Here is a 25,595-nt window from a genome sequence, read left to right on the forward strand (position 1 = left end):
AGGGGCTCAATCTGATTCCAAAAGAAATAAAAGGAGTGATTTCTCACATGTTGCCCCAGAAATAGCCAACACCATGTAAAAGGCTCTGCTTTGTTATAAAACACTGCACTAGCACAATAATTTGGCCACAGTTTGTTTAAAGAGCAGTGGAGACAGGGAGAGCATAAAAGAAAACACAGGTTTACATCTATTCAGGATGGAGGCACAGTTATTTCCAAATAACAGAAAGATAACGTTGCTAAGTGCAGTTTCAAAGTTGACTTGCCTGTTAAACACATTCAGGGGAGAGGAGGAAGGAAGGAAAGGAAGGAAAGGAAGGAAAGGAAGGAAAGGAAGGAAAGGAAGGAAAGGAAGGAAAGGAAGGAAGGAAGGAAGGAAGGAAGGAATCTTTAAAATTTTAAGAAGCAATGGTAATCACAAGCAAATGTTCCAAAAGCAATTTATGTGCCAGCTTTAACTAATTCATGATACATACACAAGTATTTTCTTCCAAGATGTATCCTGATAAAGATACTTTTTGTGGTATGTTTTAACTACTATATTCAGATTCTATTAAAAAGGGTTAAGACTGCACAGTCTTTTTAACTTTTTTGATCTCGTAAGTGCAGATTTCCATTATTAAGAAAAAGATCCCCAGTTTAGCCTAAGCTATGCAAGGATTCAGTAGCTGACATTCCCATAGGAACCAGGGCCTGAACTGGTAAAACTGGCAAACCATACATGCTGGTAAGAGCCTTGTCTCCTGCACCAAATAAAAGCCAGTACAGGTGGTTCTGGGTCTTTGAGGATAATTTTGCATTGGTTGAGTCCTTTGCCACAAGCAAAGGCGACTAGAAAGCCTGTTCTTCTGATTGGGAAGCAGAAAACATTGCGAAAGTTCTCATCAACAAATCTGCTTATAAAGGCATGGAGTTCAGAATAAAGTATGTAAAAACTCACACTTGATCAGAAAGCCATGCTCTCTACCACTTTACAGAAGAGTTATTTTCATATATGCATCAAATATAAATAGGCATGTAGAATAAGATTTCTTTACAAGATCAAATTTTGTAACATTAATCTAGATTAATTCTATTTTTGAGATACTTGATTTTGAAGAGTAACAAGCAGTTCCCTGAGCAGCCAGACTAATGATACCTCCTTTCATAAGGATTTTATGTTGTAGTTACTTGGCTTTGGTGTCCAAGGATGTAAGATTTCCAGGCAATATTGGGGATGTGTCCTTTATTTATAAAGGCATTCTCTTATACAGATTCTCTACTGACTAAAAAGATGTAGGCTTAAACTACCACTCTTTTCTCAGTAAAAATACTAATAAAGTATCTCTTTTCTGCTTGAATACCTATTTTCACAGAACTTGTAGTGTCTCAATTATCCTTGAAATCTCTACCCTTTGTGGTTGGTGGTATCCAAAGGATTAAAAAATCACTAAGGAGAGAGGAGGGAGAAAGGGACACGCATGCATACAGGCAGAGTGGCTACATTCACCTTGTTTTCATCTGCATAAACTCCATAACACAGTTTCAAGGCATGAAAAGCTGTAAGATTTGCAATTTGGTGGGCGAAGGAGGAAGAAAAAGTGATAGAAAGTTGTCCTGGTTTTGTTAAAAAATAAGTTTCTCTTTTAGTGAATTTTCCTATCAGCTAAAGCCTTCATATTAGCTGCATTTTCCTGGAGAACCAGATAAATGTTTTGGTAAACATAGCAATGGAATGCGAAGTTATTGATAAGCATGGATAGACATCTTGCAAGAGGGGCAACAAGAAACAGGTGACCAAAAAACTGACCGACTGTGGGTAACATCCCGTTCACGCGAATACTTCATATAAAAGTGGGAGATCATGAGGATCTCATCTCTTTTCCTTTCCCCTTTTCCCTTTTGCTTATGGCGGATATTAGGAGAGGACCTTGCTAGTCATCCCTGCGAACTGAGGCCTAGTGAGAGACTGAATCCAGTTCCAGTTGGCTGCAGAGTCCAGTCTAAGACTTTGGGTGCCGGCTCTGCAGTTGCTGAGACTTTCAAGATTGGTTTTGTATATTTTGTATTATTTTCTCTATTCTTATTAATAGCATTAGTAAAATATTTTTATTTTTTCCAACTCTCTTCTGTCTGTCCTTCTTTTCCTACTGATCGCCTGTCCTTAGTAAGAAGCGGGAAGAGGGAGGGGTAAAAGGGGGTAAAAGTGGGAAGTGGGGGGGCGGGGAGAGGAGGTTAACAATACATCTGCCAGAGTTTTATTGTCACCCTGTAATCAAAACCCTCGACAAAAGTATAAAAATTACCGTCATCTTTAGGAAGACCTAGTGATCTTGGACTAAAGTACCACAAACAAAAACATGAGTTACAAGTAACAGAAACAATATACCTGAGAAGAGGCAAATGTGTCAGACTACAGTAAGGCTGAAGATCTCCCTAGCCTGCTTTCCCAAACCTCCAAAGAGGGTCCCTTGCATAGGCAAAGTGGAGGAATGCTGGCACCTCCAGTCTACAGGTGCAAGTACTTTGGCTGTTGAGAGAATTTTCTTCTGTGAGTAATCACTGTTATCATCAGGCATTCTGGTTCTATTTCCCACTTGAATGTGTGCTTCTTTAGCACTGGCTCTTGTTCTGACTTTGTCAGATTAAGGAGTACTTTGGTGTAATCTTTGACTACTTTTCTCTCAGAAACTGCTTGTATATGTTTTAAAGTCACACCTTGATAAACTGAAGAGATTTAAGCTTTCCTTGGGCTCATAATTTTCTTCAGCACTGCATCAGTTTCTGTGACCCTGATTCAACCACCCCAGTTTTTTAGCTTTCTTTCTAAAGGGCAAGCGCTACAGATCTCAGACTTATTCCAATGTCAAGCTCACAATTGTCACATACCAATACAACTGTAGGTCTCGCTGCTTTTTCTTCTTCGGTCTTTCTGTTGAAGCCAGGGGAGTTCTGTTTGGAACTTTTGTTAGTTCGGCCTTTTGCCAATCTGACATTTTGCAGAGGCCTCTGGTCTCTTTTTGCCTTTTTCCTCTCTTCTCTCTGGGATCGGCTATTGGGATCAGGTGCTCTTTCCTGGGACTGGCTGCTCAGAGCGGATGGAGTTTGTGAGGAATTGCATTGAGTATCTTTATTTTATATTCAGTTTCTATTTTATATATATATTTGCTAGTAGTGTATTAGTATTCTGTTATTTTATTAAACTGTGTTTATCTCAATCCAAGTTTCTCCCTTCCCTTTCCCTTCTCTCCCCGATTTGAGGGGTGGGGAGGGGGTGAGCAAGTGGCTGTTGTGGTTGTATTGCTAGCTTGGGTTAAACCATGACAGGCTTTTGCACTGCACCCATATTCCTACACCTGTGGATAATTGTTTGTCCTTTTATTGTGGTGTTAGATGGCATTCAGGTTTTGTCCCCACTGACCTCAGTGTTTGGTAAGGGCTTGCAGTGTCTCCTCAATCTGCTTTTCTGTTTATCCTTTCCTGCTGTGAGTTCAGGCATAACTTGGGCAGCCGGGAGCTTTAAGTAACAAAACATAAGGACCCTATATAAGAACAAAAGGGCATATGTACTCAGTCAGATCAAATATTCCTCTAACTTGGTATTTTAGAGGTGGTTTAGTTACAATCATATGTGGTATCTCTTCTTAATGGCTTAACACAACACACACTTGCTCTGAGGACTTGTCATTAAAAGGTTTTGTTGAGCTGGGAGATGGATACACACTCTGCCTGTTTATTACTCAGTGATACACTGGCCCCTTTCCACAGAAAAACGTCCTGAAGTGGACAATAAAGGGTGTGTAGGGAATGTGTAATGGCACACTCCCCCAGGAAACTCTACCAGCACCTACATTTTGTTGTCCGTAGGCCTTCTGAGGCAGAGGTGTGGTCTCACAACCCCAGCTTTTGAGGGATTTTTGTTCTCTGAATTTGTCAAATCATGTTTTGAATATGTGTATATTGACAGCCTCCACTGGAAGCTACAGCGAGAAACAAGACCTTAAGTATATTTTTTGTGAAGGATCACATAATTACAGAACGGTTGAGGTTGGAAGTGACCTTCGGAAGTCATTTTGCCCAACCTCACTGTGCAAGCACGACCACCTAGAGCCAGTTGCCCGGAGTCCCGTCCAGATGGCTTTTGAATGTCTCCAAGGATGCCTTCTTAGGCAACCTGTTCCAGTGCTTGGTGACCCTGATTCCTGATGTTCAGAGAAAACCTCCTGTGTTTCAGTTCGGTTCATTGCACCTTGTCCTGTCACTGGGCACCACTGAAATGAGCCTGGCTCCATCCTCTTTGCACCCTCCCTTCAGTTATTTATGTACCTTGATAAGATCCTCTGCAATGAGCTTTCTCTGGGCTGAACAGTTCCAGCTCTCTCAGCCTTTTTCACATGTTTGTTTGTTCTGAACCTCCTCTGACAGTTTGAGGTGATGCTCATTAGCCTGCATTAGAGACAGTGACAAGCAGTTTCTTACCCAGCCAACAAACATATTTAAACCCCTGTCATATGCTCCCTTCAGACAATGATTTTCTAGGCTCGGGGGTCCTACTTCATTTATTCCTTCCACTTTATTGGTCATCCTTATTGTGTTTCTGACCCTTTCAGTTCTACCGTGTCTTTTGTGAACTGAGACAACCAGACCTGTACACAGTATTCAAGGTAACCATGGACTGATACAGGGACATCATGATGCTCTCTGTTTTCTTTAGTTTTCCTTTCCTAATGTTTCCCAACATCTAGGTGCCATAGAGTATCTGAAGCAGAGGTCTCCAGGAAGCTTGCTGCAATCCATGCTCCTGAAATGTCAGAAAAAAGGGGTGAGAATTTTGCCTTTTCCATCAACAGTTTGAGTGGCAGCTGTGTGAACCATCTTCTGTCTTCAAAAACCTGAGTTCAGGTTCAGATTCCCTCAAAAAGGAGCGAGACAGATTGGGGTTTACAAACCCTCACTACTTGCCTACCAGCATCATCAGGTGCACAAAGAGTTAAAGCCTGGATCTGAGGGTTTTGAATAAAATCTACAGAGACAAGGTAATTAAACCCATGCTTTCTATATCCCATATTAGTTGGAGTCAGGGCAAAGTAGCACACGGTGGTTTGAGCTGAATGAATCACTTTCCGCATCAGTTCATCCAGCCGTGCAGTGAGGACTTTCTCAAAATTAGCAGGAGAGAGGGGAAAATTCTACCCAGTTTATCAGCTTGAGAAGCTTCAGGGTGAGCACAACCGAGCAGGATTGGCATAAGCAAGCAGGTACCACCCCAGCTCCGTGGCTCAACTTGATCCCCAAAGGGGTGCAGGGACTCCGCTAAGGGGTCCTATACTGCCCACCTATATCCAGGTGCTGTGCCCCAACAAACTCTTATTTCGCATGGACTTGCTGCATGCGGATGGTCCTCCATGGCTGTTGAACCTGGAAACTCTCTGTCACCTTGTAGAAATGCTGTTACTGACCACAACTCAAATTTACCTGGCAAATGCAATGACAAATGATAAAACTTCAGTGTACTTTGACTTATTGGTTACTAGCTGTGGTGTAAATGTTCTAGGAGAACAATGTCTGATACCACCATCAGCTAATAAGGTGGCTTTTTTGGTGGTATTTACAGGAAGGGCTTGTTTCCTTTGAGTAAGTTTGCTTTGATGTTATTGGGAGATGTGTTGTGGCAGATATTTACACTCAGCTGAATTCCTGTGGCATCCTCCAAGCACATTTGACAGAGGCTTGGAGCCCAAACTGCCAGAAGATGAAAGAGCACTTTGCACAGCACCTTATCAATTTGTTGTGCTGACTGAGTGACGTGATTACTTTTCCATGGCCGGGAAGGCTGGCTAACCCTCCCTGAACTATTAATCTTAGGACAGTTTGAACTAAGAGAGATTTCTGTAAAAATAGACCACAAAGAATGCATCAGAGAGGAGAGGCTTTGCAGCTTTTACAGCATCTTGACCTCTTCTGGGTGGATTTTTTTTACTAATGGGAAGGATTAAATGGAATATCCTGGTGCTTCAGCACAACGCAGTGACTGATTTGCACAGCTGTTCTTAGTCATGTCTCTGAACAGCATGGCTGTTTGGGCTTTGCTGTTGAGCACACAAAATAAGGGCCTAATTGCTGTTTCAACTTGGTTTCTGACCAATAGCTTAGATTTTTCAGGTCTCAAACTCAGCCCTGACTTAGGCTCATATTTTTGAAGCTTGAGTTCACTGCAAACAGAGTGGAGAAAAATGGGCTAAAACAGCATGAAGGAGCACCTAGGAAGACTGCTATTTTCCAAGCGTATCACTTTTGTCTTGTTGGTGACTAGTCGTGGTGGCAGGCCGCCTGGGCCCAATAAATCACAACAGCGAGTAATCATTGCATACACAAAAATGTAAGATTCATAATAATAAAACAACTGAACGCTAATGCAATATATCCTATGATCACAAAAATATTAAGTGCATGGGGCATGGAACAATTTGCTTCAAACTGAAAAACAAAACTACTCCTTTTTAAACTTTATTTGTTATATGTTATTCCTTTTGTCAGATATTATGTCTGATACCATAAAATAGAATGTCGCTTTTATTTCGTGGGAGAAGTGCATTCACTTTACCAACTGAAACTGGGAAGACTTGATAAATTTAAAAACTGGAGTGGCAAAGATTGCAGAATATGGAAGTGGTTCTTTAACCAGGATTTATTTTGTAAGTGCAATAATCACGTAAGTCTTCATTGCAAATTACAGTCAAGCATATATCAGTGAAACTCCCTTTATTTTCATGTATTTTTAGCTACAACATCAAATTTAACTTTTAAGTGTAAGGAAAATAATAAGTAGTCACGCCAGCTGAAGTGCTTACACCAGCAGATATATACGCTAATTTAGGCACAGAAGGATTTAAAATTTTACATTTCAGTATGATTTTTTGTTTATATGAACCTTGGCTGATCTATGGTTGTTAGCATGGTGCCTAAGCAAGGACTCGACTGCAAATGCGAAGAAAATACTCGTGCAGTACAATATTTGGACATCAGTCAAATGAGCACAGATTCATTTACTTGATCTGGTGCATTTCTGTTTGAATAACCTCAGCTATCGGGGAGTGCAAGAACAAGGGATTGGTCCAGATTAATTTGAACAGAAATTAACTTAAATTCTGTTCCACTGGAAATGAGCCAGTTCCTAGCAGCAGTCTTATGGCCCAAAGCTGCAAAGAAATACTCAAGCAAACAGTAAGGGAGATCCTTATCCTCTATAATATTTTTTATTTAATTTTTTTTTTTTAATGGAATTTGGTTAGGCTTTCAGATTTAAAACCTTACACCAGCTGAAGCTGCTGCACCGTGAATCTTGCAACACAGCAGCCCAGCGCTATTGTGAAAATGGGTGCTAGTGCAAAAGTGGGAATTTCTTCCTGTCTTTCAGTATGGAAGTCATGTAACAAGAAAACCGTGGAGAGCAAGGAAAACAACCCCTTCCCTTTACAGTCAACTGCTTTGTAATCAGCACGATCTACTCTTGTCTCCAGTTTCCGTAACCAAGCTGTTCGTAGCTGTTTCTGAGGGACCCACATGCTTTCCCACTGCGTGCTTTCCATTTCACATCTGAAGCCTGATGCGTGTTTCGTCATCATCTAAGAAACTGTTCACGCACTGTCGTGAGTACACAAAATTGTGGATCTTTTTTCCAAAGAAAAAAATTCAGCCAAGAAATTGCTTTGTTATCACCACCTAGTGGTGAACTTGGTAGACTTGCAGCAAGCACTTCAATTACATAAAAATTACTTTAGGAAATGGCTATGTGCACATGATTTATATGATCTTTCTTTAGGTTCATGGCTCTTTGGTGTGGATACAAAAGGTTCAGTCATTTTTTCCACTTATGCAGCTTTGTACTTGTTCTTCATGATTCAGGATGCTGACAAGTTCTTAGTAAATTACTTAAAAGTATCTTTTGAACAATTTGAAGTTGAAGCTGTTAAGAAGTCAACTGATAATGCATGAACTTCCACAGCCATTAACACATGCTTTAATGTCTATCCCCTCGTAGTGACTTTCAGTAGCCAGCACACCCTTGATGAAAATGAATGGAGTCTCAAAGACTCCAACTCGTCTGTAAACCCCAGCAAACAGAAATAATTTTCTCCATATGGAGGAAGCTGGCCAGAGTTCTGGTTCTCCTAGAAACTGTTCTGACCTAATTTATTATAAGCATCCTTCCAGCACTCCCTGTAACTTCTAGGAGAGCAAGCCCAGCATAGCCTATCCACCAGGCTGGGATGCAGTGGGACTCCAGAATAGGAGTCAGGAGTAAAGAGCATGCAGTATGCAGCCAAAGAATAGGTTTGTAAGAAATGTTTAGTTTTTGGTCTTCCAAAAGACTCCTCAGATCCCCTCCAGGCAGGTGTTAAGCCCACACTTTATTTAGAGCACATTTTCAAACACAGGGTAACAAATATAGGCAAATAACCGGGAATTTTGAGAAAAAGGTATAAAAAAATAATTAAGTCCATTAAGTAAGCACAGTCAGTGGTCATAATACCATGGTCAGCTTTCAGCAGAACAGAAACTGCCAGCCTTAGCGTCTAAGACCGCAAGACCTGGAGGAAGACCACTGACATCTCACCAGTATGACTGAAGCCAACAGGAACAAGCTCTCAGAAGAGCCATCAGAAGAAGAACGATACCAGTGGAGACTGGCTTTAAGATGTAACCATGGACAAGATGAGCTAATATATCTGCGGACAAAATGAATAGAACATGGCTAAGGTACACTAGGCAATACCTATATATTGCCTATATATATTATGCAATGATCCACCTCAGTAAATGTTATCCCAGATCATTCTGCGTCTGGACTAGCCATATTATTGCAGTCAATTTTGCACAGATTTGTGCAGATCTGAGGTAGAGCAGGGTCTGATCATTGACTGAAGGAGACCTACACCCAGCAGGAGTGTTTCTACAGAAGCTCCCACACCTGCAGCCAAAAGGTGAGTGCCTATAGTGTCGTGTGAAGTGTAGTGATCTGGTGTCAAGGACTCTAAAAATGGTTTTTCATATCATGTGTACTATTGTCACACACCGGTAAAACCTGGTCATGCTCATTACGCAGACCAGAGCTGGGACAGACATCCCACCTAGTCTGTGGTTTATACAGTCCATTTACTCTGACCTCTCCCTATGTGTTCAGCTTCTGCAAAGACCTGGGAAAATTGGCAGAGAATGCCACTCTGCTCCCTGTGATGTCCTGTCGTCAGCACTGACCTGCTTGGACCTTGGGTCCTGGCAGCCCTTGACGTCCATAGCAGCTCCTGGAGCAAAGGGCAGGCTGAGGGGTGAGCTGCCCCTGCACCATGTCCTCTCCCAGCACAGTCCGCAGCAGAGGAGACCGCTCTTCTGACTGGAAACTTGGTGCCAGGAAATCCCAGGGGAAGCGCTTCCATCTCTCCTGTTCCACGAACCTGCTCATGCCCCAGTTACTTTATAATACTAAATATCAAATTAATGAAATTTTATAATAAATGAACTAATGTGATTATGTAATTTAAATACAACCTGCACATACACACATGTAAGTAAATAAAAATTCAGATATGGAGACCTGAAGTCAGGTTCACAGCAACCGGGACAAGGACTCTTCGGCGAGCAAGACAGTAGATGCACACCAAGGGATGAGCACTAGTGCAGAGCACAAGATGGATGTGTTTTTAGGGTACACACACTTGCTTCCTTGAAGCGAAGTTCTTTCACATGCGGTTGTGCTGTGTCATAGCAGACATGCATAGAACCACAACAGTCCCTCTGTGAAAGACAGTCTCACAGTCAAGCTTTTGGGCAGGAGATACTGAATCAGCACCTACTTATGATGATGATGATGATGATGATGATGATGATGATGATGATGATGATGATGATGATTATGATGATGAGAGTATTGACCAAGAGCTCTTGTAATTGAATATCTCCAATAATTATGTCCACAGTTGTGTTTAATGTAGGTGACATCATTATAATCCATCACTCTCAGTGTAAGGACAAGCAAAATAAAAGTTCAGTAGTGGGATTAGTACATACAGAACTGCTCATTGTACTTTTCTTCAAAGTGGTTGGCCAGCCTTCCACAACCAAATTATCAGGTCCAGTTTTAGGGATTGTTTGCAGCAGAAATTTCTGCCCAGCCCTCTGCTCCCTGTCCTGCTGATTTGCTGTCACGTCCATCTAAGAGAAAAGCTTAAGCTTCTAAGCGGTAGTGAACTATATGTAGGTTTCTGTGGGGATTTTTGCCACCAAAGGTCAGCGTGCAACTCATTTAGTGGCAGCTACGCTGGCTACTATAAATTAAAGGGGAAAGTCTTGGGTATCCCCGGACCCCGAATGGCCACTCTCCAAGGACACAAATTAGTCGTGGTGAGCACCGATACGGTTGAAACCCTTTTAAAGGGAGGGCGATTTTCCGTGCAACTCAGACAGGTCAGCCAGGGACTGGGATTACTCATCATTGTGCAAGAACCTCTCCCTTTCTCACCAGTATAATGACATGGAGGATGCAAACCATACTTCTGTTGTGTAAATTATATGAGAAACACGCGTATGGAGTTTAAGATGGCCATATAAGCCTGGACTTCACTGACAAGAGGGTTTCTCATCCCTGCCTGGAGCCATTTTCCCAAGCATGGTGCTTTCCTTACTACTTTCTGGGAGCTATTTTCAAAATGTTTAATCCTGTCTCCCTCTTCCTCAAGAAAACCCCAAACCCAGCCTCAACACACTGTGCAATAACAGTCATAAGAGGAAAATGAAATTGTACTGCTTATACAGATTGTGGCTAGGAACAGATTTGAAAATTTGATGCTTCATAATGGCACAAACCTTTTCCTTGATAACACAGATGTTTTTGTTCTGATGATTTTACCTCTAAATATTAAAAGGAGTCAAAGAAAAAGTATCATGGGAGTTATGGAGGGACTTTTTTTGCAGGGTAGCATGCTGGTTTGTCTAAAAGCAAATTAATTTTCTTCATACAGTTAGAAACCTTTCTTTTTTGTAGCTATAGCTGTCATTGTTTGGATTTAGTTTGAGAACAAGAAAAAAACCATCCCAGGACAGTATTAAAGTCTTTCTTCAAATGACTTTCCAGTGTTTTTGAGTGGGAACAAAGAGAATATAAGAGCTTATTATCTTAGTTGTTGTCTGGGAACCAATGTCTCTGAATGCTCTGCCTACAGGTATGAGGCATCAAGAAGGGGGGCATGGGTGGGGCAGAGCTTGACTGACATCCAGACTGAGCAAGGAGAGTATTCCATCCCATTAGCATCATGCTTCATATTTAACTCAGATTTTCTGGCTAGAAAGAAGAGAGGGAGATGGAGACAGAGACGTGTTCTGGCTTGTGCTCCATTTCAGTGGAGTTCTGTTTGGGGCTTCGTTCTGTTTGGCCTTTTGCCACCCTGCCATTCTGCAGAGGCCTCTGGGCCTTTCTGCCTTTTTCTTACTCCAGGATCCGCTGTTCAGGATCAGGGTGCTCTCTGTCTTCCCAGGACTGGCTGCTCCAATGTGTCAGCACAAGCTGCAGAACAGCTCTGTGCCTCTGCAGCAGGGACAACCCACAGCAAACGGGGCAGCTCTTTTGTGCTCTGTACCTAGGGATGGGTCTTTATTGCTTGCAGTCTTTGTGCTTTGGAAAGTGCCTTGGCTGAGCCTGGCATAAGCATATCTGCCCATTGATTTTTAACAAGGACTATAATTTATTTATTTATTATTCCAGAACTTGCCTTGATGAAATAAAAATTATTAATGAATAGCAAGCAATAGCAATGAATAGAGTGAGGTCTGGCAGACTCCTGAAAGAAAGAGGAATCACACAATTCAAGCTACTCAAAGTAACAGATGGTATAGATAAGGTGAGTTTGACTGTTGTTTTTCTCATTTCTTATAGTGCAATGAAGTGACAAACAGTAGACTTAAAATGATAAAAAGTAAAAGATGTTTCTACAGGTGTCTAATACCTTGTTTAAATACTTGCTCAGCAGATAAATAAAGAAGATATTAGACAGTGGTAGGAACTTCCACGACTTCCAGAGAGACTTCAGAAGAAAGAATTCAAGCATTTGTGCTTTGGAACAGGTAAGACCCATGCACAAATAGTCATGGTACATGCCCACTGGCTTACAACATGTTTTCTTAGCTCTTCTTCAGAAAAATTTTGTACAATCTACAGTCAGAGAAGGGTTAATGGGTCTTCTGAAGTGTTTTGTACAATCTACAGTCATAGAAGGGTTAATGGGCTTTGATGACCAATGTTGTGTTTATTATTGACTTTCACAGATCTTTAATCAGGGAGCCTGGGAGAGAGCTTTGTTACCTGCATATCCAACTTCCTCCACAGACTATTTATTTACTAACACACAAGAATGAGTGATGTGTATCTGGCTAAAACTGGATCAGGTGCTTAGCCTGCAGGTATCAGTTCATACAAGTTTTGCTCAGGCAAATTTTTCCAGCCTGGCCTTGGGGCTGAAGTTACTCCCGGGTCATGCCTGCTGCCACACAGCTCTCTGCAGGGGCACAAGGTGGCTTTCCCTGCTGTCCCTGCCACACACTTGCACCCCCACAGTGTGTGCAGCCCCTCTACAAGGGACCTGTAGCCTCAAAGGTCTGGAAAATAAAGTACATATGTACTGGGATGAGTGCAGTGAATGAGGCAGCAACACCTGGTCAACACTGGCAGTGGAGTTTCTGCCTGGCTTTCTTGGGAGAAATGACCTAACACCACAGTACAGGTCTGGATTCAGGATCTCTGAACAATAGGAAGCTCCAAATTCTGCCATCAACTGTTGCATTTGGCATTCAAACATCCATCTGAACACAGTTGCCCTCTGAAAACAGTGTGGTTTTCAACTTGGTCAGTAGATGTCAGTGATACACATGTACACTCATACACAGTTAAATTTTGAAACAAAGGCTTAAAGAAAAAAAAAACAGCACGTTTTTTTTCCCTGGCATCAAGATGCAGTGGGTGGAAAAGGAGAGGAGTGAATATATTCCAGAGGAAAAATGTTCCCGAGAAACGTTTGAGATTCCCGTGTCCCACTTGTGAATGTGATGAAACAGCAAAACTGGGCAGTGACAGTTCTGGGACTGACAGATATAGTTTCAATCTAAATTCTAGAAAGCTTTCACTTGTTCTTTGTGAAAACACACATTATCACCTTTCTTTTTCAGGCTAGAGCCTCCCACATAGCTCTACAGTTAAAAAGTATATTATGTTTAAATTGTTTGGCTAATTCTAAACATTTCTCTACTGAAAACTATTTTAAAAGACTGACTCATTATATTTCAGCCCAGTTCATAGTACAGTTTATTAATAGTATGTTTTATTTTGCTATAATAGCACAGTAATCAGGCAGGCAAAACGGAACATCTCATTTAGGAACAAATACAAAGCTGCTTTTTAAGGCTCTGCAGTCTTCATAGCTCCACAGCTTGCTGAACTGCTACACGGTACTGCAAAATTCTCCAAAAATCAGCAGGCCAGCCTAGGAAGTCCTACATGGATCACCTGACATCCCATTTTGTGCAACGTGAAACACTAGATATCAATGAATTGCCAAGTGCTAAAGTGTGACATCTTGACAAATCCCTGGGAGCCCTTACCTCTCTGGTGACGACAGCTGCAAGTCCATCAGATCTGAATCTCTCTCCTGCATCCAAACACGCTCCCCTCTTGTGCTTCCAAGAAATAGAGGTAGAAGTGTCTTGAGCTAAAGCTGGGAGAGACCCAGGCCCATGATCGGGAACTCTTCAGCAAAGGTTTCCAGCAAATGAACATAACAAGGGGGAAATGATGCATTATTAATAGAAGTATAATTCTTATAGATCAAAGAGGGAATTACTAAACATTTTTTTGGTTGGCTGTTTTGGGTTTTGTTTGGTTGGCTGGTTTTTTGTTTGTTGGTGTTTGGTTTTTGTTTATAATTTGGTCAATGCAAAGGAAGTCTGTGAGATAATCACTATTTAAACTATTCCAAGGACCTTTCCATAAATGAATTGTCTTTTCATTTTTTTTTTTTTCAAAAATCCTGGCCCACCTGGGAACACCAGTGGAAGATTAGACTGGATTAGAGCTCTTGCAATTTCCAAACTTTTTCAATTTGTAAACCAATAATAAAGGTCAGTGAAAGTATTGACTCTTTTCTGTGAATAAGCCAACAAACCAGCCTTCCTGAGCTTGCTTTTGTAGTTGTTGACACACCCACCTACATATGTGCACATGCAGACCTAAAAGCCACAGATTCCAGATTGAAAACCCATTTTCCTGAGGGCAGTCATTGCCAAGCATTTCAGAAGCATTAAAAAAGGTAATTTTGAAGACACATGCGAATTGAGGAAATTTCTTACTAATCCGAGGCAATTAGAAAATGACTCATTCTTATGAACAAGAACATGTATTTCTCATAACCCTTTATCTGGTATAGTGTAAATGTAGGAATCCATCAAGTCCTTTTCAATCTCTTCTTGCATCCTCAGCTTGCAGTATCAAAAAGCAGCACCCCACAGACCCAGCCTTAGTCCTTTCTGTGCGATTTTGTTTGCTGCTTCTGCATTTGAACACCTAAGGCAGAAACACCTTTGAAATGTTTTCATTAGAAGAAAGAAAATAAATCTGTTAAATTGTGAAAGGACTATACAGAGATGGGGAATAAGGGAGATGGCAGCGCACCTGCGACGCTCATGCCGCAAGCTCTCAGCAGAGCTGTGCTGTCAGACAAGGTGCAAACCCATTCTCCTGCCTATTTTTAAGAGCTAAAACCTCCTATCCTCCTTTCCAGCTATAGCACAGACCAACAAGGTGAAGCACTTATGAGTCAAACTTTTATACTATTGCTTTTTTTTCTAACCACTTGTTTTATGTGATTTTTTTCTTTCTTTTTATAGAGATTTCTTCTCATGGCACCCAAATTTAAGCAGCAGCTTTGCAGAACTGCAGGTAGCTGAGTCATGCCAGAGGATGCGGAGGCTTGGTGTAGAAGTAGGTTTGTTTTTAAGGAAAATAAGCATTGGGAGTATTTTTAGCAGGATTATGGAACAACTGGTGTATGAGCAGGGAAGATGATGTAAGCTGGGGTGTAAAAACCCAGAGTGACTCTTTATTGTCAGTCTTCTTGATAGTGTGATCAGCTCCTGGTGTTCGCAGTCGTTAAGCGGTCTGCCGTTCTTGAAATAGTGCAGTTTTGTTAAGGCTGTTTTCTGTTATCTGCCTTGGCTTGACTCTTGATAAGATATATCTGGGCATTTGTTACTTTTGTTTGTTTTCCCTTGAAGAGTGAGGGAGTGACCCTGAAGCTAGAAACTGCCTCTTCAGACTGAAAGCTGGGTATGTCTCTCATTTGGATAATTTAAAAGAAAGGTAAAAAAGAGGGGTTCTACAAAAATCCTTATCCCATTGTGTGGATTGGCAATGGCTTAAGTGGATTCCCCTTTTCTCTTCCTTCTCTGTCATTTTATTACTCCAGGACAGTAGCCTGAGTTTCATGTAAGTCATATATTTTTACTTAGCCCACGCAGGTGTTGGGAGGGGGTGGGAGGGACACAAGACAAGGTCATTGCTTAGTGTTGGGTGTTTAAAACATATGACTGAATTACTGCTGCATGTCCCTCCTCTGTATATTTACATGATCTCTTGAGGTGTTGAGAGAGCATTTTTTTCTTGTTTCTGAGTAACTCTTCTGCAACTGAGGGTACAGAGAAGAGGACAAAACAGGAAAGCAAACAAAAAAAATAGAACTAGAAACCTTTTCTGAAAACTACTTATGCTACTAATACATATTTTCTGACTTTCTTGAGTATTTTTGCAGATATTCCCTATCAATTGTATACTGTTAAACAGGAGATCTATAAGGGATCAGGATTGTTGCTGTTAGCAAAACAGCCCCATCAAATTGAAAGGCACAGCTTTTTTTCCCCAAAAAATTATTTGACTCCTGCAGCACTTTACCTTTATGATTAATGTTGCATTTGCCTGATGCAGCTAATTGCAGCAGCAATTAATCCAAATCTTTTGTCCTTAACTCTGTTTGTAAGCTAACTTTGTAAACATTTCTATGCTAATAGTACCATACCCTTGGCACATTTCTCCAGCATACTTTTTACAATGTTTGGCCTTTGGTATTTATGCTGTGCAATCAGCCATGTGGATAATTAATTTTGTTTTCTTTCTGCAGATGCAAGACTGAATTGTTATAAAGAATGTGCATTCCTCAGGTCTGAGCAGCTACATTTGCTGCGAATGCCCCAGTCCACTTGTGATTATGGTATTCAGACCAAGCAGAGCCATTCTCCATGTTCACAGGAGCCACTACCTGCTTGTGTGAAGGACTGAGCGACTGAATAGAGGACAACACAAAGCAGTTTAGAAATATCACATTGTCTTCTGTGACGTTTTGTTGGAAATCTCCCTCCCACTCCAAAAAAAAACCCAAAAAAACCCACAAAAAAACCCAATGAGTAAACAGAGTAAAAAATCTGCAGCTTATCACTTTTTTAATAGGTAAATATCTTGCCCTCTGGGAGATGAATAGATTGTGACAGTGAGAAGAACTATGCTTTGCCAAATCCTCATCTGAACATTGTATTGCAAAGCCTTATGTTGTCTTCCAAAATTACCACCTTTAAAGTCAGAGTTAGTAGCAGTCAGTTTAAAGTCATGACCGCTTCTGGGCTAGAGTTTTCTTGTGTTCGCTACAGAGGAGACAGGGCTGCAAACAGCTGGACTTGTGCTTATCTGATATTCCTCTCCCCACTCCAGGGTACAGTGGGATATCTCCAGGCTTTGCAGTTGTAGGCTGTGAGCCTCTAGGGTGCCGTGTGAGGCAAGACTGGTCCAAATCTTTCTTGGGAAAGACTGTTGTTTACATTAAGTTTGCTGAACCCTTCTTGCAATATATGCCCAGGTGTAGGAGGAAGGGGATGACTTGCTGGGGTATGGAAAGGAGGATGGTGAAGGGACCGGAGCATCTGGCATGACCACAGATGAGGCTGCGCTCCCTGGGGGAGCAAGTTGTCCTGTTCCATTCAGGCCCATGAAACCTGCTCTAAACAGGACTGTCTCAGGCACCAAGTGGCATCAAGGGAAAATGAAAACATCAGATCCTGCTGTAAATATAATGAGATAAAGGTCGTCCAGCTTTGGCTTATATGTAATTCTCCATGTAACTATGAACATTACCTTGTGTTCACTGCATTGTTCATATCAGTTTCCAGACAAGCTTTCAGCCCATCACCTTTCTCATGTGAGCCCTTCCTTATCACAGTATCACAGTATGTTTGGGATTGGAAGGGACCTCAAAAGATCATCTAGTCCAATCCCCCTGCTGGAGCAGGAACTCCTAAGTGAGGTGGCACAGGAACATGTCCAGGTGGGTTTTGAATGTCTCCAGAGAAGGAGACATCCCTGGGCAGCCTGTTCCAGTGCTCTGGCACCCTCACTGAGAAGAAGTTTTTTCTCAAATTTAAGTGGAACCTCTTGTGTTCCAGCTTGATCCCATTACCCCTTGTCCTATCATTGTTTGTCACCGAGAAGAGCCTGGCTCCATCCTTGTGGCACTCACCCTTTATATATTTATAAACATTAATGAGGTCAACCCTCAGTCTCCTCTTCTCCAAACTAAAGAGACCCAGCTCCCTCAGCCTTTCTTCGTAAGGGAGGTGCTCCACTCCCTTAATCATCTTCGTTGCTGTACGCTGGACCCTCTCCAGCAGTTCCCTGTCCTTCTTGAACTGAGGGGCCCAGAACTGGACACAGTATTCCAGATGGGGTCTCACCAGGGTGGAGTAGAGGGGAAGGATCTCTCGATCTACTAAACACCCCCCTTGTAATACACCCCAGGATGCCATTGGCCTTCCTGGCCACAAGGGCACAGTGCTGGCTCATGGTCATCCTGTTGTCCACCAGGACCCCCAGGTCCCTTTCCCCTACACTGCTCTCTAATAGGTCATTCCCCAGCCTATACTGGAACCTGGGGTTGTTCCTGCCCAGATGCAGGACTCTACACTTTCCCTTGTTAAATTTCGTCAGGTTATTCCCCGCCCAACTCTCCAGCCTGTCCAGGTCTCGCTGGATGGCAGCACAGCCTTCTGGCGTGTCAGCCACTCCTCCCAGCTTGGTGTATTCAGCAAACTTGCTGATAGTACACTCTATTCCCTCGTCTAAGTCGTTAATGAATATACTGAATAATATTGGCCCCATTCATCAGTGGGCCTACATTGCCTCTGGTATTAGTTTTATCCGCTATGTATTTGAAAAAGTTCTTTTTGCTGTCCTTGACCCCTCTCGCCAGCTGTAATTCTAAGGAGGCCTTGGCTATCCTAGCTGCCTTCCTACATCCTCTAACACATATATTCCTTATATATATATATTCCTTGGGCCTTATATTCCGCCCAAGTGGCCAGCCCCTGCTTCCATGACCTGTAAACTCTCCACTTCTGCTTGAGCATACCCAACAGATCCCTATTCAACCACGCAGGCCTCCTGGCTCCCTTCCGTGACTTCCTATGTGTAGGGATGCTCTGATCCTGAGCGTGGAAGAAGCAATCTCTGAATGCAATCCGGCTATCTTGGGCCCCTTTTCCTTCAAGCAGTCTTGCCCATGGGATTTCCCCCAGCAATTTCTTGAAAAGGCCAAAGTTAGCCCTGCTCAAGTCCAGGGTTGCAATCCTACTTGCTATTCTGTTCCTGCCACACAAGATGCTGAACTCCAACATCTCGTGGTCACTGCAACCCAGGCAGCCCTCAACCTTTACTGCTTCGACCAGACCCTCCTTGTTAGTGAGGATGAGATCCAGCAGTGCACCTCTCCTAGTCGGCTCCTCCACCATCTGCATGAGGAAGTTATCATCAATGCACTGGAGGAACCTCCTGGACTGTGGCTGCCTGGCTGAATGGTCCTTCCAGCAAACATCAGGGAAGTTAAAATCACCCACAACAACCAGGGCCTGAGACTGTGAGGCCACTCTCAGCTGCCCATAGAAGGCCTCATCAACTTCCTCAGCCTGATCTGGTGGCCTGTAACAGACGCCCACAACAGTGTCACCCCTGCCAGCCTGCCCCTTAATTCTGACCCATACACTCTCAACTCGCTCCTCATCCGCTCCGGGCAGAATTTAGTACATTGTAGTTGCTCTCTCACATAGAAAGCAACTCCACCACCATGCCTGGCTGGCCTGTCTTTCCTGAAAAGGACATAGCCATCCAGGACCACATTCCAGTCATGTGAACTGTCCCACCATGTTTCCGTAATTGCCACCAGATCATAATTTCCCGACCGAACACATGATTCTAACTCTTCCTGCTTATTCCCCATGCTGCGCGCATTGGTGTTCAGGCATTTCAGGGAGCAAGCAGAGCACACCAATTTCTCCCTAGGGGCATAGGAGGCCACCCAGTCCTCACCAGTTTTAGAACACTGCCCCACTGGGACAAACCCAGCTACAACCCCACCCCCCTTCAAGCCTAGTTTAAAGCTCTCCAAATGAGCCCAGCTAATTCCTGCCCCAGCACCCTTTTGCCCCTGCGAGATAAGCCTTTCCCGCGTGACACTGTCCGGTCTGGAGTCTTATAAAACCAACCATTATCAAAAAATCCAAAGCCCTGCCTGTAGCACCAGTCTTGGAGCCAACCATTTAGAGACTGAATTTTCCTATTCCATCCCACATCGTCACTTGAAGATGAAAGGAGTGAAGAGAAGATCACTTGAGCCCCTGAGTCTTTCACCATCCTTCCCAAGACCTTGAAATCATTCTTCATTCCCCTCAGACTGCGGGAAGCAGCTTCCTCCCCATCTGTCTGGAAGACCAGCAGCGGGTAGTAGTCTGTCGGGCGCACCAGTTTGGGGAGCTCTCTAGCGATATCCTTGATCCGGGCTCCAGGTAGACTACAAACTTCCCTAAGATGAGGGTCAGCTCTGCATATTGGGCCCTCTGTTCCCTTCAGAAGGGAATTTCCTATTACAGTCACCCTTATCAGAGGCAGTCTTGAGTTGTGAAGTCAACCACCTCTTCCTGTGTGATCTTGTAGGCAGGCTTGGTATCACCTCCTCACCTATCTCTTCTTCAAGATCCAGGGCCTCAAACCTATTATGGAGGGGCACCTGGGGAGGCAAAGCAGGCAGGGAGGGGGGCTGTCCGTGACGCTGAACCGGAATACACTTCCAACCCTTCGTCATCTTTTAGGTCCCCTACCTCTGCCCGACAGCAACAAGGGCGGGACTGTCTCAGGACTTCCGCCTCTGTCCGAGAGGGCAGGAGGTCCATCTCCTTTTTTGGGGTACCTCCCTGGGACCTTTCTGACTGACACATCAGGGTGTTACTCCACCAGTCGATCTCCCTTTCGCACTCCCTGATGGTCCTCAGTCTCTCAACCTCCTCCTTAAGTTTCACAACCATGTCAAGCAGGTCTTGCACCTGCTCACACCTCACACAGGTGGAGTGCTGGCCTCCCTCCCCTGGCAGCAGCAGGCTCTGGCACTCCCTGCAGCCGAAGACCTGAACAGCCACCGTTCGGGACAGAACCTCAGTCTGTGTTGCCACAGTCTATTTGAGACATCTCTCCTCCTGGAGGCGACCATGGTCATCAGCAGTCTGGGACGCTGGCAGTAAGTTAGAGGGGCTGACAAGCAACAAGTGCTCTCTGCACCCTGCTGCACAAGCTACCACCCCCGCTGCTGCAGCACAGTGCGGGTGGGACTCACCCGCTACACAAGCTGGGTGCTCCTCCCTGCACCGGGTCGCTGCCCTCCCAAAAGCTTTTTCAAGGCAGGGGGAGGGGGTGTGGTCTATTGCTGTAATCCAAAAATCTTAATTAAAAATATTAATTAAAAATTTGCTGTAAATGAATGTAAGTTATGTATATCTTATTACCTTTTGACACTCACCCTACAAGTTTAAAAGAGATTTTTTTTTTCCTTTTTCTTGTTTGCTGGAAATTGCCCTAACTTTGTTGCTACAGAAATAAATTGTACCCGATGTCTCAGTACCTCAGTGGAGGCTTGCAGAAACAGCTTATTATTTGTGGTGCCTTTGTTTGGGGACACTGTAGATGTGTTGAACAGCCCCAATCCTAACAAATTCAGCACAGCATTGAAAACTAGACTTTTCCTAATGGGGGTTGGGCAGCTGATAGCACCAGCTTTTTTTTTTTTACTTTTTGTGTCATTGCTTATCAGGCAATAGGTAATATTATGTGTCTCAGGAGGTGCTGTGAGGCACATAATCTCTGTTTGCAAAGCACTCCAAAGCACTTGACTGAAAGCTGCTAGGTAAGTGTCTCCCCTGACTACCAGCAGCTTGGCTCTGGGAGCAGTAATTTCTGTATAATAACATGCCAATAGTCACTTACCATATGTCAGAGCTGCTAGCTTTATAAAGCACATGCTGTCTTTGGAGTAGTAATCTGGTATCTGTTTGTGCACAGAGGCTTTATCAGCCATAATGGGCTGTACGTAGCAGCAGGTGCCCAAATAAGGGAGGAACCTTCCACTCTGAAAATGTCACAAGTGGCAACTTTCGACAGCTCACCTGAACTAAAGTGGATCTTAAATACCCTCACTGTTATTTCCATGTATGCCCAGAGCACCTATGAGCCCACATGTGGATCAGGACCCAGTTGCCTCAGGAGCTGTCTGCACGCAGAACAAAAATGGCAGTGGCCCATGCAACTTGTTATCTTGGACAGAAGGCAACAGATGGATGCAGGTCAAATGGAAAACAGAAAGAAACAAGGAGACAGCATCAGAAAGTCTAAGTTTTGGAGGGGAAACCTTATGAGGAGCAGCTAAAGTCACTGGGTCTGTTCAGCCTGGAGAAGAGGAGACTGAGGGGAGACCTCATGGCAGCTACAGCTTCCTCACAAGAGGAGGAGGAGGGGCAGGCGCTGATCTCTCCTCTCTTGTGACCAATGACAGAACCGAGGGAATGGCAGGAAGGTGTGCCAGGGGAGGTTTAGGTTGGACATTAGGAAAAGGTTCTTTCCCCAGAGGGTGGTGGAGCACTGGAACAGGCTCCCCAGGGAGGTGTCATGGCCCCAAGCCTGACAATGTTCAAGAAGAGACTGGACAAGGCCCTCAGACACATGGTGTGAACTGTGGGGTTGTCCTGTGCACGGACAGGAGCTGGACTCTATGATCCTTGTGGGTCCCTTCCAACTCAGGACATTCTATGATTCTAGAAGTTATGTTACCCTGTGGTCTTCACCATTTTCCAAGCTTTTGCTGGCATCTCTACAAGAAAGTACGGCTTTCTCACTCTTGGTCTGAGCTTAGGCTTTTTTTGAAGTAGATGCAAAATTAAATTCACTTAACTTTTGAATGAAAGCATTTCTTTGTGTCCTGTTAAGCAGTCCCCTGAGAACAGCAGCATCTTTTTAAAAAGTACCACATATTGCATTAGAACAACTCATCAGAAAGAGTTCTTCAGTTTATCCCAGCACACAGTGTCTCCTCCTTCTGTTTTTTTTCTCCTCCACAAATGAGATCTTAAAGTAGGTGCAAAGGCCATCCCAGTCCGCATCAAGACTCTTTAAGCAAGCAAACTCACTGCCACTGGCCTTGTTATGAGTGCCTGGATGACATGCTCCCAGCTTTCCCTGTGTTGGGCCAATGACAGAAATCAAGGATGTGTCTCAAAAATCCTGAGTGCAAGGCTGTGCTCAGCAAGGAACACCTTGGTCAGGCAGAGCTTCCTTCACATATCAACATGTCATTCTAGTAACACCAAGAGACTGCAGAAGGTTACCTTGTTATTTAATTTAGCATACCTTTACTGTAAGTAGCTGGCATACAGAAAATCAGAATTAGCTTTTCGTTCTATGATAAAATGATGGTAAAATTCGCTAGGACTCAAACAAGTTTCTACATCAAACTAAAAAATGACAGATAAGAGCCAATGTGCCATATTCCTCTACATACACTTCTCTCTGTGCTCTTTAAATGTGTTGTGTTTGTGCAAACACTTATTACTTCATAAAGAAAATGTACTTTAAAAGAAAATACATACATATATATGGACTGGTGAGTGAGTGAAGTAAAACTCATAACATTTCACAAAATACTCTTTTTGGGTAATTATGCAAAGCCATTCACTGTTTAGTAGGTTGGTTTCATAACAGACTTCTACTCCAGTGGGTTAGAACGTGCCAATTAAGATGACAAAAAACATAATTCTGCTTCATAAATTGGCTAATTAATATGAAAACCTTGCAACTTGGAAAGTCTGGACTGTTCTGCAATGGACAGTATGTGAGAAACGCAATGTCTTGATTTAAACTGAAGGAAGCCTCCCACACCACTGACAGGAAAGTGCCTATATTAATTGCAGCTCTGCTTTGAGTTTGTTACAAATGCCAGCTATATATTTATCAAAATTTTTAAACTAGGAGCACAGGAGCTGTGGTCTGAGAGTCTGAATGAAATTTGAGTCATGCTGTGTCTTTGGTATTTTAGAGAGAGAAAAGAGAGAGGGAGAAAGACTGGTAGTGTGGACTGCTGATAAAGGCACTGACCTGATACAGGAAGGAGGAAGCAAGATTTAAAAAAAAAAAAGAGCATAAGTTATTTTATCTTAAAAGTTAACCAAAAGAATGTTTGGTATCTTCATTTTCCATAACTTACAGAGACATTTAAACCCTTGCACAAAGACCAAAATTTGCATCAGGCTGAAAGCCCTGTTTGAAAGCAAGGGTCCATGAAAAAGTATAAGAAATCCCAAGAAACTGGGGGATTTGGCACACCGCAGAAATTAGTTACTCCCATCGACTTCTCATCATGATTGCTGGCACTCATGGATCCACTGAAGTCTTTCCTTGAAGTCCTACAGGCAGCCCCAGAGACAAGCTTAAGTCTGCAAATTCTTTCACCAGAGCAGGTTCAATATCCACAGGCACCATCACACTGAGCCTGCCAGCAGTCAAATGACACACTTCTGAAGATGTTGCTCTTGTCTTTATCCACAGGCAGTTTTCTTTGCCTGTCTCTTGCTATCTGGCTTGTCATACTGCCCCTGCAGCCTGCTTCTCAGATCCTGTGTGATTAGCTTCCCCTCAGTTCCCACCTTATCCATGAATCCAGGCAGAGCTGAATTCACTCCACAAACTGAAGATACCCAAAGCACCCAGATGAATTGCTGAATGCCCTCCTGCATACCCAAGAGCTCCTTGAGGACCAAGAACATACTTCTAAAGCATTTCCTTTTTCTTAAATCTTGTCTGCACGTGAGGAGGATGTAGCTGCCAGCTTGACAAGCGGGAAAGAACGCTGTGAGGAGCAAGATACCTCTGCCAGCCTGGTGGTACATGGGGTGATAGCAAATCGAAATGGCAAAGGCAATAGCTCCCTTACAGGAAAAGCAGCTATTTCTACTACTGTAACCCAGGATGAAAATTTGGATGGATTGCTCCATTCTCACTCTGCTGTAGAAAATTTATAGTAAGTCTTTGTCTCCTAATTTTAAATGCTGAACTGCTATTTGTTCTCTGGTTTGGCTCCTTTAGAGTACAGCTGGATTATTCTCTTTCCTCAAATTTTGAGTTAGAAGATTATTTTCCCATAAAGTCACACAATCTCAGGTGTGGACTTTAAAAGAAATTATATATATATATATACGTATTTATATCCTGAAACTTGTGGTAAAATCACAAGAGTTGGCATCATTAGCTGTTGGAGTACCTGGACTCTTTTTCATGGGAGGACAAAGTTTTATGCACCTCGTCTTTGATTTCACTCCAAACACAATTACTCCCTTCCTTGTCGGTCACGTAAGTGAATAATCGTAACTCCATAGAGTTCATTGAATGGAGCTGAGTCAGTTCACAAATGAGATCTTGGCTTTTAAAATCAGTTCACCAAAAGCTTAAATACAGTCTGTGTCATGGGAAAAATATTGGAAAAGACTGGAGACCTCTGCTCTGCTTATGTCTGGATACCTGCTGTCCGATCTCATCATCTTTAGGATAGAAAGCATAGCAGGAAGGCTAAGAATGTATTTTCCACCACATATGCTATGAGGAACATCAGAATAGAGCCTTTGATAACAAACACAACAGCAATACTCTGAGTCACAAAACAGCTAAAAAGAAAATACTATTGGAGAAATTTATTCAGAAAAGCACTTAATTAAAAAGAGCTGAAAGTGGCTACCGCTCCCTAAGGAGAACCAAAAGTACTTCGTTGGAGGCAAATTGTTACAGAATGCTCAAGGTACATCAAGAATTAAAAGACAGATAATTGTTTGTGGGAAAAAAAGACCCAGATTTGTGTCCCCAGAACTGGGATGCCAAATTAAGGGCACAGGCAATGAAGAGAGAGAAGCTCCTCCAAGGAATAAATCATAATTCAGATGGGACGAGCTGGGGCCAACATCCTCATAAGGGACATATTCCTAGTGCCTGCCTCCCTGTCTCGGTGTGGAAACTTCACATAAGGTCCTGGTTAATTCTTTCAGTTAGAGATACCACACAGTTAAAGCCATTGCAGTCACACCTGTAAAGACATACTTGCCATGGTATCACAGAATCACAGAATACTTCAAGTTTGAAGGGACCATAAGGTCTTCTTTGCATCTTACAGACCCAGCTAA

The 25,595-nt window shown here is 43.0% G+C and overlaps 1 long non-coding RNA gene across 1 annotated transcript; it reads left to right on the forward strand.

Annotated features, from left to right (window-relative positions):
• The first annotated feature begins 11,999 nt into the window (after positions 1-11,999).
• LOC110362278 (uncharacterized) lies at positions 12,000-17,348 on the forward strand. The gene is made up of 3 exons (XR_002419504.2): positions 12,000-12,095; positions 14,907-15,345; positions 16,193-17,348. It is a non-coding gene; the product is annotated as an uncharacterized LOC110362278 (long non-coding RNA).
• The last annotated feature ends 8,247 nt before the right edge of the window (positions 17,349-25,595 follow it).

The sequence above is a fragment of the Columba livia genome, chromosome 1 (genome assembly GCF_036013475.1).
Source record: "Columba livia isolate bColLiv1 breed racing homer chromosome 1, bColLiv1.pat.W.v2, whole genome shotgun sequence".
NCBI lineage: Eukaryota > Metazoa > Chordata > Aves > Columbiformes > Columbidae > Columba > Columba livia.